The sequence below is a fragment of the Aquarana catesbeiana genome, linkage group LG03, assembly GCF_042186555.1.
Source record: "Aquarana catesbeiana isolate 2022-GZ linkage group LG03, ASM4218655v1, whole genome shotgun sequence".
NCBI lineage: Eukaryota > Metazoa > Chordata > Amphibia > Anura > Ranidae > Aquarana > Aquarana catesbeiana.
Window position 1 is genome coordinate 140162791 of NC_133326.1, and position 13015 is coordinate 140175805.

The following is a 13015-nucleotide window of genomic DNA, read 5'->3' on the forward strand; positions in this document are numbered from 1 at the left end:
AGGTTAGACTTGATGGACTTGTGTCTTTTTCAACCTCACCCACTATGTAACTATGTAAAAATGGAAAGGGTATGGCACAACTGCAAACCTACCAAGACATGGCCGTCCACCTAAACTGACAGGCCGGGCAAGGAGAGCATTAATCAGAGAAGCAGCCAAGAGGCCCATGGTAACCCTGGAGGAGCTGCAGAGATCCACAGTTTAGGTGGGAGAATCTGTCCAAAGGACAACTATTAGTCGTGCACTCCACAAATCTGGCCTTTATGGAAGAGCAGCAAGAAGAAAGATATTGTTGAAATTAGGCCTAATAGCAAAACGCTATGTGTGGCAAAAAATTAACACTGCACATCTCCCTGAACACACCATATCCACCATGAAACATGGTGGTGGCAGCATCATGTTGTGGGGATGCTTTCCTTCAGCAGGGACAGGCAAGCTGGTCAGAGTTGATGGGAAGATGGATGGAGCCAAATTATACAGGGCAATCTTAGAAGAAAACCTGTTAAGAGTCTGCAAAAGACTTGAGACGGGGCAGAGGTTGACCTTCTAGCAGGACAACGACCCTAAACATACAGCCAGAGCTACATTAGAATGGTTTAGATCAAAGCATATTCATGTGTTAGAATGGCCCAGCCAAGGTATAGACCTAAATCCAAATGAGAATCTGTGGCAAGACTTGAAAATTGCTGTTCACAGATGCTCTCCATCCAATCTGACAGAGCTTGAGCTATTTTGCAAAGAAGAATGGGCGAGAATTTCACTCTCCAAATGTGCAAAGCTGGAAGAGACATCCCCAAAAAGACTTGCAAGTCTTTGGTTCTACAAAGTATGGACTTCCCAATTATGTGCCACTTTGTGTTGGTCTATCACATAAAATACATTTTATGTTTTTGGTTGCAATATGACAAAATGTGGAAAATACTTTTTCAAGGGTGTGTATATATATATATATATATATATATATATATATATATATATATATATATTTATTTATTTATTTATTTATTACACACACACACACACACACACACACATATAGTTGTGCTCAGAAGTTTACATACCCTGGCAGAACTTATGATTTCTTAGAGACTATGAAAACACACATTTTTTTTTTCACTCATGGTTAGTGTTTAGCTGGAGCCATGTATTATCAATCAACTGTGTTTATTCTTTCTAAATCATAATGAGAACAGAAACTACCCAAATGACCCTGATCAAAAGTTTACATACCCTGGGGTTTGAATGGCTATTAAAAGGTAACCATCCTCACCTGTGATCTGTTTGCTTGTAATGTGTGTGTGTGCATCTTTCATCCAGTGCTGAATAGGGATGAGCTTCGTGTTCGAGTCGAACCCATGTTCGACTCGAACATCGGCTGTTCGATCGTTCGTCGATTTGTGAACGATATGGGCCGTTCGCGCCAAATTCGTGTGGCGCGTCACGGCCCATAATTCACTGCGGCATCGCAGTGCATTGCTGGCTGATGATTGGCCAAGCATGCACTATGACCCGCATGCTTGGCCAATCACAGCGCCGCCTTGTTACAGTATTTACAGCTACCTGAAGAAAATTACTGGTGTTCTTTTGATCCTATTAGTACCACAGTCAGGCAGCTAGACTATTTACAGTTAGTGCAGTGCGTCCTGCTCACAGTGTTCAGCTAAACCTACAAGTTAGTGGGGTGCGTCCTGCTCACAGTGTTCAGCTAAACCTACAAGTTAGTGTGGTGCGTCCTGCTCACAGTGTTCAGCTAGATCCGTTCCTGTTATCTTCTTACTGACAGGCAGGCTTGTCACAGTATATACAGCTACCTGAAGAAAATTACTGGTGTTCTTTTGAACCTATTAGTACCACAGTCAGGCAGCTAGACTATTTACAGTTAGTGCAGTGCGTCCTGCTCACAGTGTTCAGCTAAACCTACAAGTTAGTGGGGTGCGTCCTGCTCACAGTGTTCAGCTAAACCTACAAGTTAGTGTGGTGCGTCCACCTCACAGTGTTCAGCTAAACCTACAAGTTAGTGCAGTGCGTCCTGCTCACAGTGTTCAGCTAGATCCGTTCCTGTTATCTTCCTACTGACAGGCAGGCTTGTCTTGTTACAGTATATACAGCTACCTGAAGAAAATTAATGGTGTTCTTTTGATCCTATTAGTACCACAGTCAGGCAGCTAGACTATTTACAGTTAGTGGGGTGCATCCTGCTCACAGTGTTCAGCTAAACCTACAAGTTAGTGTGGTGCGTCCACCTCACAGTGTTCAGCTAAACCTACAAGTTAGTGGGGTGCGTCCTGCTCACAGTGTTCAGCTAAAGCTACCTGTAGAAGGTTGGTGGTGTTCTCATACTACAGGCAGGCAGTTGATTTTGCTAGCTGCAGTATCAGCACACACATACATACATTATATATATATATATATATATATATATATATATATATATATATATATATATATATATATATATATATATATATATATATATATATATATATATATATATATATTACACACACACATTCCAGCTTAGTGCAGCTACAGGCCATTAGTATGTCTGGAAGGCCAAGAAGGAGAGGCAGACAGTCACAAGCCAATAAGAGAGGGCAAGCAGGCTCTGTGTCTAGTGCTGGTCATGGAGACGGTGCATCCTCATCAGCATGTGGCCGTGGGACACGCTTGGGCTTTTTTTCGGCAGCTGGCCGTGTTGAGCCACAACATGTGGAAAACTTGGTCGAGTGGATGACCAAGCCGTCCTCATCCTCCTCATCCTCTCTCACCCATGCCCAGGGTACTTTGTCTGGCAAAGCAGCGGCCTCTTCCCTCGGCTCAATGTCATCAGTGACTCCTTCCCTAGCCCCACCATGTCCTCCTGAGGAGTCCCTCGAACTGTTTGACCACATTGTTGGGCACATGCTCCAGGAGGATGCCCAGCGTTTGGAAGGCTCTGATGATGATACTGAGCTCGATGAAGGCAGTAACATGAGCGCAGACAGAGGGGGTGCCCAAGAAGGACAGCAATCTGGCAGTCATGCTCCCCCTGCTGCAGCATACTGCCAGGTTTGCTCCAGTGATGAGGAGGGAGGGGATGATGAGGTCACTGACTCAACGTGGGTGCCTGATAGGAGAGAGGAGGAGGAGGAGGTGGCGGCACATCACCAACGAGGCAGGATGCCCTCCAGGGGCCAGCCTAAGGGCAGCACCTTGACTGCATCACACCCCAAAGCTCCACATGTGCAGGGCGCTGCAGTCTCTGCGCGTTATTCAAAAAGTTCTTTGGTGTGGGCCTTTTTTGAGACGAGTGCATCAGATCGCACCGTTGCTATTTGCAACATATGTCTCAAGCGTATCTCGCGTGGCCAAAACATCTTCCGCTTGGGTACCACATGCTTGACCAGACATATGTTGACCTGCTATGCAGTTCGTTGGCAAGCGTATCTAAAAGATCCACACCAAAGAACAAAGAGGACCTCTCCTTGCTCCTCATCAGCTGAGATCTCCAACCCCACTATACCTTCAGTCCTCTCTGAGACCTGCACTGAGAGGAATGAAGGTGTAGAATTAGGTGTGTCACAGCCAAGTACTTGTGGGCAATCTGCTTTTGGTACACCAACGTCAGATTGTACCAGGCGAATTTCCCTGCCCCAGCTGCTGCACCACCGAAAGAAGTTTGCTCCCAGCCATCCACATGCGCAGCGGTTGAATGCTAGCTTGGCAAAATTTCTAGCACTTCAACTGCTGCCTTTTCAGTTGGTAGACTCTGCCCCCTTCCGTGAGTTTGTGGAATGTGCGGTTCCTCAGTGGCAGGTACCTAAACGCCACTTTTTCTCACGGAAGGCGATTCCGGCTCTCTACCGGCATGTGGAAGGCAATGTCCATGCCTCGCTGGACAGGGCGGTCAGCGGTAAGGTGCATATTACCGCTGACTCATGGTCCAGCAGGCATGGACAGGGACATTACTTAAGTTTCACGGCGCATTGGGTGACTCTGCTGGCAGCTGGGAAGGATGCAGGACAAGGTGCAGTAGTGTTGGAGGTTGTTCCGCCACCACGCCTCCAAAATGCTAATGATTGTGACACACCTCTCTCCTCCACCCCCTCCTCTTCTTCTTCCTCCATGGCCTCTTCCTGTGCTTTGTCCTCGGAACCAGCGGTGCTCCGTAGCCATTCAAGGGGCTACGCAAGTACGCAGGCCAAAAGATGCCATGCGGTGCTTGAGCTGGTGTGCTTGGGGGACAGGAGCCACACTGGGGCAGAGGTTCTGTCAGCTCTGCAGGGGCAGGTTCAGAGGTGGTTGACGCCACGCCAACTTAAGGCAGGAATGGTGGTTTGCGACAATGGCACCAACCTCCTCTCTGCCCTCCGACAGGGACAAATGACCCATGTGCCCTGTTTGGCTCACGTCCTTAACTTGGTGGTGCAGCGGTTCTTGGGCAGGTACCCGGGCTTACAGGATGTCCTGAGGCAGGCCAGGAAAGTCTGTGTGCATTTCCGCCGGTCATATAATGCCAGTGCTCGGCTGACGGACCTCCAAAAAAGGAGTTTAACCTGCCCAAGACATGCCTAATCTGTGACATGCCCACCAGGTGGAACTCAACGTTGGCCATGCTGCAGCGGCTGCACACGCAGCAGAGGGCCATCAATGAGTACCTGTGCGACTATGGCACCAGGACAGGGTCAGGGGAGCTTGTTTTTTTTTCCCCACGCCAGTGGGCCATGATCAGGGATGCATGCACTGTCCTGTCACCATTTGAGGAGGCCACGAGGATGGTGAGCAGTGACAGTGCATGCATCAGTGACACTGTCCCCCTTGTCCACCTGTTGGAGCACACGCTGCGTGGAATAATGGACAGGGCACTTGAGGCAGAACAGAGGCAGGAAGAGGAGGACTTCCTTAGCTCTCAAGGCCCCCTTTATCCAGACAGTGTTTCTGCATGCCCGCCGATCACACAGGAAGAGGACGAGGAGGAGGAGGAGGAAGATTGTGTCAGTATGGAGGTGGAGCCTGGCACTCAGCATCAGCAGCAGTCTTTAAGGGATCAGTCCCAAGAAACACATGGACTTGTACGTGGCTGGGAGGAGGTGGCTGCGGACCATGTCGTCCTTAGTGACCCAGAGGACTCCGGACCGAATGCCTCAGCAGAAGGACCAATACTGGCTGGCAACCCTCCTTGATCCACGTTACAAGGGTAAGGTTGCGGACCTTATCTTGCCATCGCAGAGGGAGCAGAGGATGAAACATCTTCGGGAGGCCTTGCAGAAAGGTCTGTGCAACGCGTTCCCAGAGACTGGGAGGTTACAAACTCCTGTTTCTGGACAACGTGTTGCTGAGGCTTCGGTCAGTCAAAGAAGGAGCGGTGGAGAAGGTGGCCGTCTGACCGATGCGTTCAGACAATTTTTTGGTCCGCAGCCCCAAGGTATGATCGGTTCCAGCAACCATCGCCAGCGTCTGTTTTACATGGTGCAGGAATACCTAGGGGCAAGATCAGACTTGGACACCTTTCCCACCGAAAATCCTCTGGGTTACTGGGTCTTGAGGATGGATCACTGGCCAGAGCTTGCACAGTATGCAATTGAGCTACTGGCCTGTCCTGCATCCAGCGTTCTTTCGGAACGCACATTCAGTGCTGCTGGAGGCTTTGTAACCGATCACAGGGTGCGTCTGTCCACCGACTCGGTCGATCGACTGACCTTCATAAAAATGAATCAGTCTTGGATCACCACCAGCTACCAAGCACCTGATGCTGATGTAACCGAATAATTTTTTTTTAAATCTCAGATCCCTACAAAGACTGCCTATGCTGATGCTGAGTGACTATCCCTGAGTAATTATCCTCTTCCTCCTCAATCATCACGCTGATAGCTTGAAAGAACATTTTTGGTTCTGGGCGCCACCACCAATGCCTAAGGCACAATTTTTCAGCCCCTGTTTAACAGGGGCGTGTGATTACAATTTTTGATGCAATACTTTGCAGCAGGGCTCGTTCCTGCGTTCCAACTAGAGTGTCTGTGAGGGGTTGCAGTGTTGTGGCACCAGCACCACCGCCACCACCACCACCACCACCACCACAGGCCCAATTTTTCTGCACCTGTTCAACAGGGGCATGTAATTACAATTCTTGATCTAATATTTCACAGCAGGGCCCATTTCTGCACCCACCAAGAGCGAGTGAGGACTTACAGTGTTGTGGCACCACCACCACCACCAAAGGCCCAGTTTTTCTGTAATTACAATTCTTGATCTAATATTTCACAGCAGGGCCCTGTGAGGGCTTACGTTGTTGTGGCCACAACAACACCTAAGGGCCAAATTTATGCTGAGTATATAGGGCAGGCCCCTACTTTCAAACATCTAACTTACAAACGACTCCTACTTGCAAACGGAAGGAGACAACAGGAAGTGAGATGAAATCTACCCCTAGGAAGGGAAATTCTCTCCTGTAAGAGTTAATATGGGAAAAACATTTCTCCTTTCCACTGATGCTTTCCAATCCTTGTTCCACAAAAAAACCCAAATTTTCAAAAAACATTTGTCATTGGGACAAAAAGTGAGGTGAAATCTTCTAAAGAGGAGGAAAGACAGCAAAACAAATGTCACAGGGGTGATAACCCTTCCCTATGTTTTCCAAAAAGCTTAAAAAAGATTTTTTGGCTGGAGCTAAACACGTTAAAAATGTACCCGTTCAAAATGACAAACAGATTCTACGTAACAACAAACCTACAGTCCCTGTCTTGTTTGCACCGCCTGTATACTGCTGTTCAGAGTATATAGAGCCTTGTGGCCCCACACCTTTCCTTATTTTAATTTGGGTGCGGGGTTCCCCTTAATATCCATACAAGACCCAAAGGGCCTGGTAATGGACTGGGGGGTACCCATGCCATTTGTCTCACTGATTTTCATCCATATTGCCAGGACCCGACATTACATTAAACCTGCAAGCAGTTTTAAATGAGATTTTTTCCTTTAAAAATGACATTTGGTGCAGGGACTGTTCTAAACACGGGAAACACGCGCCACTTTACAGGCATACTATAGACACCCCCCAGGTACGATATTTAAAGGAATATTTCACTTTTTTTTTTACTTTAACTATCATTAAAATCACTGCTCCCGAAAAAACGGCCGTTTTTAAAAGTTTTTTTTGCATTGATACATGTCCCCTGGGGTAGGACCCGGGTCCCCAAACCTTTTTTAGGACAATACCATGCAAATTAGCCTTTAAAATGAGCACTTTTGATTTCGAACGTTCGAGTCCCATAGACGTCAATGGGGTTCTAACGTTCGTGCGAATTTCCGGTCCGTTCGCAGGTTCTGGTGCGAACCGAACCGGGGAGTGTTCGGCTCATCCCTAGTGCTGAACTGACGTTTTTGGATTCTGAATCATGAGGAAAGAAAAATATTTGTCAAAGGATCCGCAGGAAAAAGGTAGTTGAACTGTATAAAACAGGAAGGGATATAAAAAGATATCCAAGGAATTGAGATTGCCTATCAGCAGTGTTCAAACTCTAATCAAGAAGTGGAAAATGAGGGGTTCTGTTGAAGCCAAACCACAGGCAGGTAGATAAACTAAGGTTTCAACTACAACTGCCAGGGAAATTGTTCAGGATGCAAAGAAAAACCCTTAAATAACTTCAGGTAATATACAGGACTCCCTAAAAACATGTGGTGTGGCTGTTTCAAGATGCACAATAAAGAGGCACTTGAAGAAAGATGGGCTGCATGGTCGAGTCGCCAGAAGAAAGCCATTACGCAAATGCCACAGTTTCCCCACTTACAATATGCCAAACAGCACAGAGACAAGCCTCAAACCTTCTGGCACAAAGTCATTTGGTGTGATGAGACCAAATTTAAGCTTTTTGGCCACAACCATAAACACTTCATTTGGAGAGGAGTCAACAAGGCCTAAGATGAAAGGTACACCATTCCTACTGTGAAACACGGAGGTGGATCACTGATGTTTTGGGGATGTGTGAGTTACAAAGGCACAGGAAATTTGGTCAAAATTGATGGCAAGATGAATGCAGTATGTTATCAAAAAATACTGGAGGAACATTTGCATTCACCAGCCAGGAAGCTGCTCATGGGGCTTACTTGGACATTCCAACACGACAATGATCAAAACACAAGGCCAAGTCCACCTCTCAGTCTCCTGACCTCAATATCATTGAGCCACTCTGGGGAGATCTCAAAGGTGCAGTTCATGCAAGCTAGTCCAAGAATTTACAGGAGCTGGAGGCTTTTTGCCAAGAGGAATGGGCAGCTTTACCATCTGAGAAGATGAAGAGCTTCATCTACAAATACCACAAAAGACATCAAGCTGTCACTGATGTTAAAGGGGGCAATACACGGTATTAAGAACTGGGGTATGTCAACTTTTGATCAGGGTCATTTGGGTAGTTTCTGTTGTCATTATGATTTAAAAAAAGTAAACACAGTTGGTTAATAATAAATGGCTTCAGCCAAGCACTAACCATGAGTGAAAGAAAAGTTTGTGTTATCATTCGTATTCTCTGAAAATGGCCAAGAAATCATAAACCCTGGCAGGGTAAACTTATGAGCACAACTGATATAGATTATATATACAAACACACAAAAAGGACATTACTTACATTTAAAGTTCTATAATTATAATAAACATGTTATATTTACCTGCTCAGGCAATGGTTTTGCACAGAGCAGCCCCGATCCTCCTCTTCTCAGTTCCCCCCGCTGGTGCTCCTGGCACCCCCCCAAGCGCCCACTATAGGAAGCCACTTGCACGTGCTTGCTCCCGAGCCCCGCTCTGTGTGTCCATAAGACACACAGTGTGGAGCTCAGCCCCGCCTCCGCACCCTCCTTACTGGCTTTGATTGACAGCAGCAGAAACCAATGGCTTCCTCTGTTGTGTCTGAGCCAGTGAGGAGGGAGAGAGCCAAGGGAACCATTGCTGGATCGAGATCAGGCTCAGGTATGCATTTGGGGGGTGGGGGGGGGCTGCATGTAGAATGTTTTTTATCTTACTGCATAGAAGGCAGTAAGGTAAAGAACGTCTGCCTTTACAACCACTTTAATGTGAATGTCCCTTATGTTGGTGTCGCAAGTGGAAATCTGAAGCCTTCTGTCCCCCTATACCTGCAGCTGCAGTCTTCTGGTGCTGCTGGAATTATTACCAGTGCTGGACCTGTGACAGGTACTCATCAAGACAGCCAACTTTGTCCATCCTTTCTGCCCCCCCTCCTCCATTCATTGAACCTGTACAAAAGCTTCCATGAATAAAAAGCACTCTATGCATGGAGGACAGCTGGATGAATAAAAAGGTCCACGTCCTCCATTCATAGATTTTGCAGACATAGTTATCTTAATGAGTGCCTGTCAGGTCCAGAGCTAGTCAAATTCCCGCAGCACCAGAAGATTACAACTGTGGGGTATTGGGGGGGGGGGTCAGAGAACTTCGAATTTCCACTGTGACAGCGGACACCAGCACAAGGAACACTTCACACTAAATGTAAGGAACGTCTCTTTGCTTTAGGTGGCCATACACCGCCCTATTTGAGCATTGATGGTGAAAAAGTGCTAAGGATAAGGACATGTAGGTCCTCCCTGATGGATAACAAAGAACAACCGAACCATTTTAGGGACTAAGGCCCCATACACATTATTAGATTTTCTGAAGATTTTTGTCTTCAGATTTACCAAAACCATATAATATGAGGTCAAACCTTAAGAGTTTCAATTTGTATGCATCAGGCATGCCCTTGCACTATATGGTTTTGGTAACTGAAGACAAAAATCTGCAGAAAATCTAATAGTGTGTGTGGGGTCTTACAATACTATTTCACAATAAAGCTCACCACACATTACAAATGTGATTGTACGATCACCTTTAATTTGGATATAAATGGCCCGAATTCGATCTGTGGGTGACTCCGTCGGCACAACCTGACTCAAAAATGTTCATCTAAAAAACTGAAGGAGGTGAAAAAGTGTCGGCCGAACTGTGACTGCAATCTATCACATACAGCCACTCCTCTGCTATTCTAGCAGCCCCAGGTGTCACAGCTTATTAAATACAACACAGATGTCCCGTGCATCCCAATGCAGGAAGTCCCATTCATGTTAATAGTGACAAAGCGACTGCATGGACATAGCTGCTGCTCCCATTTTCATAGCTTTGCGGGGGTGCCTGTACCCAAAATCAAACTGCATTCGGGGACACCCACAGGGCTGTCAGATTGAAAGCAGCAGCTGCATCCCAACTGACATGAATGGGACTGCCCTTGGTGCCCCTCTGAAAAGCAATCTACAGTGAATACATCACCTCCTGTTCGCAGGCAGGGGAGGGTGCATGGATCCAGATGCACAGCGTCTGCATTTGGATCTGTGCACCTGTTCCTACCTGCATATCTGACTGTGCCCATAGAGCTGCTGGGTCTGCAAGCACTTCTATGGGCTGCCTGCATGCAGCTCCAAGGTGGATGCACAGATCAAAAAGCGGCTCAGAATGAAGGATGGGTCTCTACGCCTGTCTGAATGAGCCCTTCAGGGTATGGAATCTCCAGTCATATCTGAAATGACATTTTCTTTTCAGCTGCAACAGAACCCTGGTATTTATGACCTGACTTTGTATAACAACAATGATCCAGCTCATGAAAACAAACAAATGGCACTTACTGTAGTACTTACTGTATGTCTCAGGTGGTCCATGCATGCAGAGGCCATCAAGGTGTAAAGTTCTTTGTTGTGTAGGATCTGCTCTCCAGGTGCGTCTTGGCGTTCCTAAGCGGAGAAAGGGACGCTTTCATGGGAAGCCATTCTTCCAGCCAGCTCCCTGGAAGGAAGGAAGGACAGCACTTCCAAGACGATGACTGAAAACACAAAATACAAAAAGCAGAAGCTGCCTATGAAAGCAGAAGGGGAGGAGGGCGGTGAACTTCCTGGTTAGAAATTCTTCTTGTCAGGGTGAGAGGAGTAAGAGGGCAGGACAGAGATTCAGGTGACATGGATCCTCCCTCCATGCAGTCTGCTGGGCTGACATCAGTGTTATGGTGTGTGCAGGTATAGGGCTCAGCCAGGTCAGGTGTGTCTGTGCTCAGCTAAGAAGGGAAATGTTTCACAATATACTATAGACGCACCACTAAATCATTGTGAATGGACTCAAATTTATAACAGTGGCTCAGTAGTTAGCATTTTTGCCTTGCAGCACTGGTTCCAATACTAACCAGGACACTACCTGCATGGAGTTTGCATATTCTCCCCGTACTTGTGTGGATTTCCTCTGTGGACTCCAGTTTCCTCTCGCACTCAAAACACATGCTGGTAAGTTAATTGGCTCACATGAGTGCACCCATGCTGGCTACTTCACCTCTTAGGCTGGGTTCACACGGAAGCACGAATTGGCTCACAGCAGGGGGTCTGGTGCGTCCCCGTTCACCGTTTCAGGTCCGATTTCAGTCTGAATTTTTGGCTGAATTTGGACCTGAAACAGAACAGAAGACACACAGGACTCCAGTGCAATTTGCACCGGAGCCACCCTGGAGATGCGAGGAAACCCACATCCGATTCGCAATAGTGTGAAACCAGCCTAAATGTCCAACCAAAGACAAAAGTTGTTTTTTTTTCTTTAGTTGTGCAGAGGGATTAGCACCCCTGTCAGGTTTGTATTGCTGTCTGTGGCCCTGTTAGGGAGAACCACCCTCTCTATTTGTCCTGTTTGCTGTTATCCGTAAAAGGGAATGAAAATCCCAAATGTTGGGTTGTCACCAGAGCCGGAATGGAGGGAAAATCTTCCAATGGGAAAACTAGTTCTGGTGACAGGGACATCTTCCCACTTCCTGTTTTTACTATGTGACAGGAAGTGAAGGGAACTCTCCACAATGGGACACAGAAGGCAAAAAAAAAAAAAAAAAAAACGGGTTATAATCCTTCCTTTCTCTTACCCTTCTTTAGGCTGGGTTCCCCTCTGCATCCAATTTGCATGATAGGCGAGTGTGATCAATAAAATGGAAATTCAGTCAGCGCAGAAAATCCTAACTATAAAATACAAGCAGCTGAACACTGAAGGCAAACATATAAAACCCTAAAGTACACAAAATGGATAAGCAGTGCAGCGCTATATATACAACCAGAAGACTCAAATATAGCATAAATCTAATAAAAGTCCCCTTTAGATGTAGAAATCTTGCCTTTTGCCTCTTGTGTTCGTCATTTTTCACTAACAATTGCCCCCTAACCTCCACCTCCGTACTGCTCTCCCCCTCAAACTCGACCCTTCTCCCGCAGCTCCCCTCCACACAGCCAGCCCCATCCCCTCACACACCGGGAGCTCGAGCTCTCATGGGGCTGACGGGAGTTCCTTTGGATATCACTGCAGCCACCTTCTCTATTGATGCTATCCTATGATGTCATTTTATACTTTTATGCCAGCACTAGGGTGTAGTGCTTTGTATGTGAGTACCAGACTTTCAATAAATGTGATTATTCTAGCCACACAGTGTGCACTATATATTCATTTTTATATTGCATGTGAATATGATCACCAATTGAGAATAACTGAGTGCCGTCTCCAAACAATCGTGTGACCGTCTGCCTATGCAAATTTCCATCCATGTCCACTGAGAGTGGTAAATGCCTTTTTGACCCATCTGTTAGCTCAGGGGTCCATTTGCTGAGGTGAGCGGTTTGGCTAGCTGGTGGTGGTATCACGGATTGCAATGTATGAACTGTTATGAGCACCTAGACCACCGTAGAGGAGACCTCTTTTCTATCAACTTGCTGATTTCTACAGCTAAAGGGGACTTTTATTAGATTTATGCTATATTTGAGTCTTTTGGTTGTATATATAGCGCTGCACTGCTTATCCATTTTAGGGGAGTGTAATCGGCTTTTAATTGACACAGGTCCGGGGCCACAGATTGCAAAAAGGTCCTTTACATGTTTGGGACCGGTTCGGGTGCAAATTCAGGCAAAAATTCGGACCTGAATCGCACCTGAAGCGGTGAAAAGACACGCACCAGACCCCAGGCTGGAAACCGCGGCCGCACATATGTGA

At 46.7% G+C, this 13015-nt stretch overlaps 1 protein-coding gene across 3 annotated transcripts in view; it reads right to left on the bottom strand.

The window, feature by feature from the left end:
• The window catches only part of IRF5 (interferon regulatory factor 5), a 73862-nt gene extending 62933 nt beyond the window's left edge, over window positions 1-10929 (bottom strand). Inside the window, exon 1 of one of the 3 annotated variants that reach the window (XM_073619322.1) lies at window positions 10651-10928. The gene's annotated coding sequence lies outside the window, so the exon portion shown is untranslated. Of the gene's footprint in view, window positions 1-10638 lie in introns of all 3 variants that reach the window. The other 2 variants (XM_073619323.1, XM_073619324.1) reach the window with 2 other exon arrangements.
• Between the last annotated feature and the right edge of the window lie 2086 nt (window positions 10930-13015).